The sequence below is a fragment of the Mus musculus genome, chromosome 3 (genome assembly GCF_000001635.26).
Source record: "Mus musculus strain C57BL/6J chromosome 3, GRCm38.p6 C57BL/6J".
Taxonomy (NCBI): Eukaryota; Metazoa; Chordata; class Mammalia; order Rodentia; family Muridae; genus Mus; species Mus musculus.
The window spans coordinates 17,111,063-17,117,063 of NC_000069.6; positions in this window are offsets into that span (position 1 = coordinate 17,111,063).

The following is a 6,001-nucleotide window of genomic DNA, read 5'->3' on the forward strand; positions in this document are numbered from 1 at the left end:
GTATTCCCTAATGATTGCTTTAAGAACCTCCAGAAGAAGGAGATTAATGTCCAAGGTATATTAAAATGCTGTCATGATAAGATTATACTCTTGTAATAGGCTAGAAAAGCAACAAAAATTGTGTCTGTTTCTGTCCAATTCTCTATGCAATAGTTTTTCTTCTCTCCATTTTAGTTACTGACCCTGATAATTGTGAGATAAATTGATCACAGAGTAAGTCAATCAACAAAACGAAATAAGGTAAAAATATGCACATATAAAACTATTTCCTCTAGGCTCACAAGGGGAACCTATAACTCAGAGATCACTGAGGCAGTGCTTACGAAGTGTTAGCAATCAATATACAATTGGGCACTTTTTCCTTTCATTTGAAGTGTATTGGCATATGCACACTACAAACCTGATAACATCATAGGTGTGTTATATTCATAGAAGGATGTCCCAAATCTAAAAAGAATCCATTCCTTTTGAAATTTACTATAGAATATAATTCAAACAATATTTTCTTTAGGAGTTTACACACTTCATTTCTACAACTGAAATTTCATATTTTATGTGAAAATTGTATGACTTTGTCTCATGCTTTCTATTTATAAAGTGATAAATTTGTATCTAACTCATAGCAATGAAAAAAGTCAATTAATACTTTTTAAAAAGTTATTCCTCAAACCATAAAATATTACATAAATACTTTTCATCAATAAAAAGTAGACAGCATGTCTCCCTTTGTGCTACAGAATTATTTTCCCACATACTGTAAAATAAGTAGCTGTAGAGAAACATTGAGTGGACACAAGGGATCTATCTGTTTTAAGTAGTAAACAAGAATTTTTCACAAAATCGGGCTTTACACTTTATTGCACATCACATCATTTAATTAATTTTGTATTTTATTACTTATTTTATCTATTCCACTTCTTGAACATTATATTCATGAATGCAGTCATTTTTCCTGTCTATAAGGGCTGACCATTTTGTGGGAAGAATAAGTCAATGGAGGTGGACTTGTGAGGTTTCAGATGATTGAACCAGACCCAGCTCTTCCTGTTACTTATCCATTCAGGTGGAAAACTCTCAGCTACCTCTCCAGCACTTTGTGTGCCTTTATGCTAGCTTGAGTCCCACTATAACAATAATGGACAAAGCTTGTGAACTGTAAGCCAGCCCCTATTAAATATGTTCCCTTGTAAGAGAATCTAATGGAAGAGAAAATGGGAAAGAGCATCAATCTCATTGGCACAGAGGGGAAATTCCTAAACAGAACTACAATGGCTCAAACTGTAAGATCAAGAATTGATGAATGGGACCTCAGGAAACTGAAAAGCTTCTGTACGGCAAAGGATATAGTCAATAGGACAAACTGGCAACTTACAGATTAGGAAAAAATGTTCACATCCGATAGGGGGCTAAAATCCAAAATATATAAAGAACTCAAGAAGGTAACCACCAAAAACCCGATTTACCTAGTTAAAAAATGTGATATAGAACTAAACAGAGAACTCACAACAGAATAATTGGGGGGTGGGGAAGTTGCTGAGAAACATTTAAAGAAATGTTCATAGTCCTTAGTTATCAGGGAAATGGAAATTAAAACAACCCTGAGATTATACCTGACACCAATCAGAATGGCTAAGATCCAGAACTCAGGTGACACCACATGCTGGAAAGGATTCAGAAAAAGAGGAACACTCCTCCATTGCTGGTGTGATTGCAAACTGGTACAACCACTCTGGAAACCAATCTAGAGGTTCCTCAGAAAACTGAAAATAGATCTACCTGAAACCCAGTTAAACCACTCTTGGACATATACCCAAAAGAGATCCTACCATGCCACAGGGGCACCGGTTCTACTATGTACATAGAAGCCATATTTGTGATAGCCAGAAGTGGAAACAAGACTTCCCACAATGGAAGAATAGGTACAAAAAATGTGGTTCATTTACACAAGAGAATACTACTCAGCTATTAAGAACAAAGACGTCGTGCATTTTGCAGGCAGATGGATGGAAGTAGAAAATATCATTCTGAGTGAGGTAACTCAGACCCAAAAGGATATGCATGGTATGTACTCACCAATAAGTGAATATTACACTCCCCCCAAAAATAGAGAATGTCCAGGACACAACCCACAGAACTCAAGAAGGTTAACAACTCAAAGGGCCCTAGTGAAATGCATTAATCTCACTTGGGAAGAAGAAGAAAGCCACGGGGGCAGAGGGAGAGAGAGATGTGGGTGGGAGAGGTGACACAGATGGGGAGGGGGACCTAATCAGTATTGTATGTGGGGCGGAATAGTACTGAAGCCCTGAGGGCCAGGAAAAAGAATGGAAACAGGCAACGCGAGGCAGTAGGGGGGGGGGGGTCACCCTGTAGAACGTACCAGAGACCTGGGAGATGAGAGACTCTTAGGACTCAAAAAAGGTGGGACCTTCGATGAAGTGCTTTACAGTGAGGAGGAGGAACTTGTAGAGTCCACCTCCAGTAGAGGGACAGGACATTAAGTAGAGGGATGGAGTTGCTATCCCGTAGTCAAAAGTTCTGACCCAGAATTGTTCCTGTCTGAAAGAAATTCAGGGACAAAATTGGGGGAAAGCCTGAGAGAAAGGAGGTCCACTGACAGCCCAAATTGGGATCCAGCTCAAGGAGAGGCCTGCGATCCTGAGACTGTTACTGATCCTGTGGTGTGCTAGTAGACAGAAACCTAGCATGTCTGCCCTCTGAGAGGCCGAACAAGAACCCGGAAAAAAAAAAAGTCAGATGCAGATACAAGCACCCAACCAATGGACAGAAGCCAGGGGCTCCTGTGGCTGAAATGGGGAAATGCTGGAAGCTGAGGAGGAGGGTAACCCCATGGGAAGACCAGCAGTATCAACTGACCTGGACCTTTGCGATCTCTCAGACACTGAACCACCAACCGGGCAGCATACACCAACTGATATAAGGTCCCTGACACATATACAACCGAGGACTCCCTGGTCTGATCTCAGTGAGAGAAGATGCACCAAACCCTTGACAGATTTGAAGCCCCATGGAGTGGAGAGGCCTGGGAGGGTTGGGGTGCAGGGGTGGGAACATCCTTTTGGAGACAGGGGAAGGGGGAAGAGGTATGGGATGGGGAGCAGTTGGGGGCGGCAGACAGGGAGGAGGATGAAGTATGGACTTTAAAAATGATTAAAGGATAATAATAATAAAATGATTTCCCATGACCATGATGCATGACATACCTTCACAGCAACAAAAACTTTAGGTAAGAGAGAAGTTGGTATCAGGTGCTATGTCTCTCTCTGTTTTCATATGGAGATTGTATTTTCTGGAACTTTGGATCTGAAAAACAGATGAATCCTTGAAGTTGGCCTTAATGGGCCACATGAATAGAAGCATGGAGGACACTGGTGCTGAGGATAATTTGAATTGTAGGGTCCTGGATCAAAAGACTTCAGAGGAGAAGGATGCCTGTTAGTATGTGGCCTAGAGATTGTTCTTGTAATATTTGGCAAAAGATGTGGCTGCTTTCTACCCTTGTACAAAATAGTAATAATTAATAATAATAATAATATAATGTAAGTATAAATCTGATAAACTTAATTGTTATGCAATAAAAGCTTTGACAGAAGAAATTTTCATACACTCTAGTATTGACTCTTTTTCTTGGTTTATTAGTGTCCATGCTTACGCAGATTTATAATGAAAAGAGCAAGCTGGGCAAGGAAAATTACAAAATTTACAGTTGGAGGAGAAAAGAAGCACGAAGAAGTGTAAACAGATTAAAGAAAGCCCTGATGCTAAGTGGAATAAAGGGAGGAGTGATATCAGAGCAAGACCTTACCCACCTGAGCCTCCAATTTATGAAAAGGAATGAAAGAAAAGTGAGTTTGAATTACAGAAAAATGTAAGGATGGTTATAGTTGTACATACCTTCAATCCCAGCACGGAGGAGACAGAAGCTGGTAAATCTCTAAATTGGAAGCTACCTATAGAAAGAGGTCCAGGACAGCCAAGTTTAGACAGTAAAGGAAATTATTGAAATTAAATAAATAAATAAATAAATAAATAAATAAATAAATAAATATTTCAAAAAAGCTGAGAAAGAGGTAATTGAAGGGGGTATCATGTTTCTTTTTTTTTTTTTAACTTTTTTCAATTTTTTATTAGGTATTTTCTTCATTATCATCTCAAATGCTATCCTGAAAGTCCCTTACACCCTACCCCCACCCTGCTCCCCTACCCACCACCTCCCACTTCTTGGACCTGGCATTCCCCTGTACTGGGGCATATAAAGTTTACAAGACCAAGGGGCCTCTCTACCCAATGATGGCAGACTAGGCCATCTTCTGCTACATATGCAGCTAAAGACATGAGCTCTGGGGGTATTGGCTAGTTCCTATTGTTGTTCCACCTATAGGGTTGCAGACATATTCAGCTCCTTGGGTACCAGCCACAGCAAGCAGAAGATCTTGGTAGCTTCAGCAATATGGTACTGGTTTTTGAGTCAAGGATAGGAGAAAGATGTTATGAAATCTCCCTCCATGGCTAGGGAAAGCCACTAGCCAAAACTTAGGTGTATAGCTGCATTTAGACCTACAAAGGCAATATGTGTGAATATGTGAAGGTGAAGTCTAGATTTCCTTGGAAACCCTAAAAACATTAGAGATTCCAGAGATAAGAAGAGCTAATAATAGGGATGGGAAACAGCCTAAGAGAGAGAAGTGTTTCATTCAATGAAATTGAAAGGAGTTGGAGATCTGAAGAGTACTTTGACGTCTGACTTGGAAATTTAGAGCTTGTAGTTTGCTCAGCTGGTTTTGGTCTTATTTTGGGCCAGTATTTCCTCATTATGTTCTCTTTTGTCCCTTTTGGAATGGTAATGTATACACTGTGTCATTATATAGTTGAAGTATGTTGGGGATTGGTTCTAATGGTTTGAATTAATCCAGCTCCCCAAATCAGGAATCCGTATCCAAAAGCTGAAGGTGCTTATCCCCAATTGGCTTTTGATTAATCAATAAAGAGCCAGAACCTAATGGGTGGGCAGGTAGACTGAGGTTGGACCTTTAGATTTGCAAGCACTAGGAACTGAGAGAAAGGAAGGAGAAGATGTGCCATGACTCAGGGGAGAATGATCAGATATAAGAGCTGCTGGAGAAAAAGCCAACCAGTCATGTAAGAATTCAGGTAAGCAGCCATTGGTCACTTACCCGATTGGGCCTGGGGTAGCAGGGGAGGGTTTAGCAGTCTCAGAAGTACCAAAGGGGAGCATTTGCTAGCAGGGGAAGCTTTATGAGGGACCAACCTTTGAGCTAGTCACAACATTTTTAAAATTAACTGGTGTGTGTGTGTGTGTGTGTGTGTGTGTGTGTGTGTGTGTTGTGAGAGAGAGAGAGAGAGACAGAGACAGAGAGACACAGAGACACAGAGACACAGAGAGAGACACAGACACACACACACACACAGAGAGAGAGAGAGAGAGAGAGAGAGAGAGAGAGAGAGAGAGAGAGAGAGAGAGATTGTCTTTCTTTTGTGAATACAGAAGGCTCTGGAAGGTTACTCAGACCGTGACTCTCCAGAATCACAAAGCTGTTTAGCTAAACTCACTGCTATAGAAGTATGTGATTTTATTTTTCATTGTGATTTTAGAGGGGGTTACAGTTAATAGATTGTGAGTCTCAGAAGAAACTTTGAACAGTTTTTTAAAATTTTATTTTATTTTTAATTCATTTTTTTACACTTCATATTCTATTCCCCACCCCTTCATCCACTCTCCAACTGCTCCACATTCCATACCTCCTCCTAAACCCACTCTGTCTCCACATGGATGCCCCCATCCCCACCCCCCCCACCCCCCGACCTCTAAACTCCCTGAGGCCTCCAGTCTCTTGAGAGTTAGGTGAATCATCTCTGAATGAACACAGACCTGGAAGTCCTTAACTGTATGTGAGTTGGGGGGGTGGAGGGGCTCATATCAACCAGTGTACGCTGTCTGTTTGGTGGCCCAGGGTTTGAG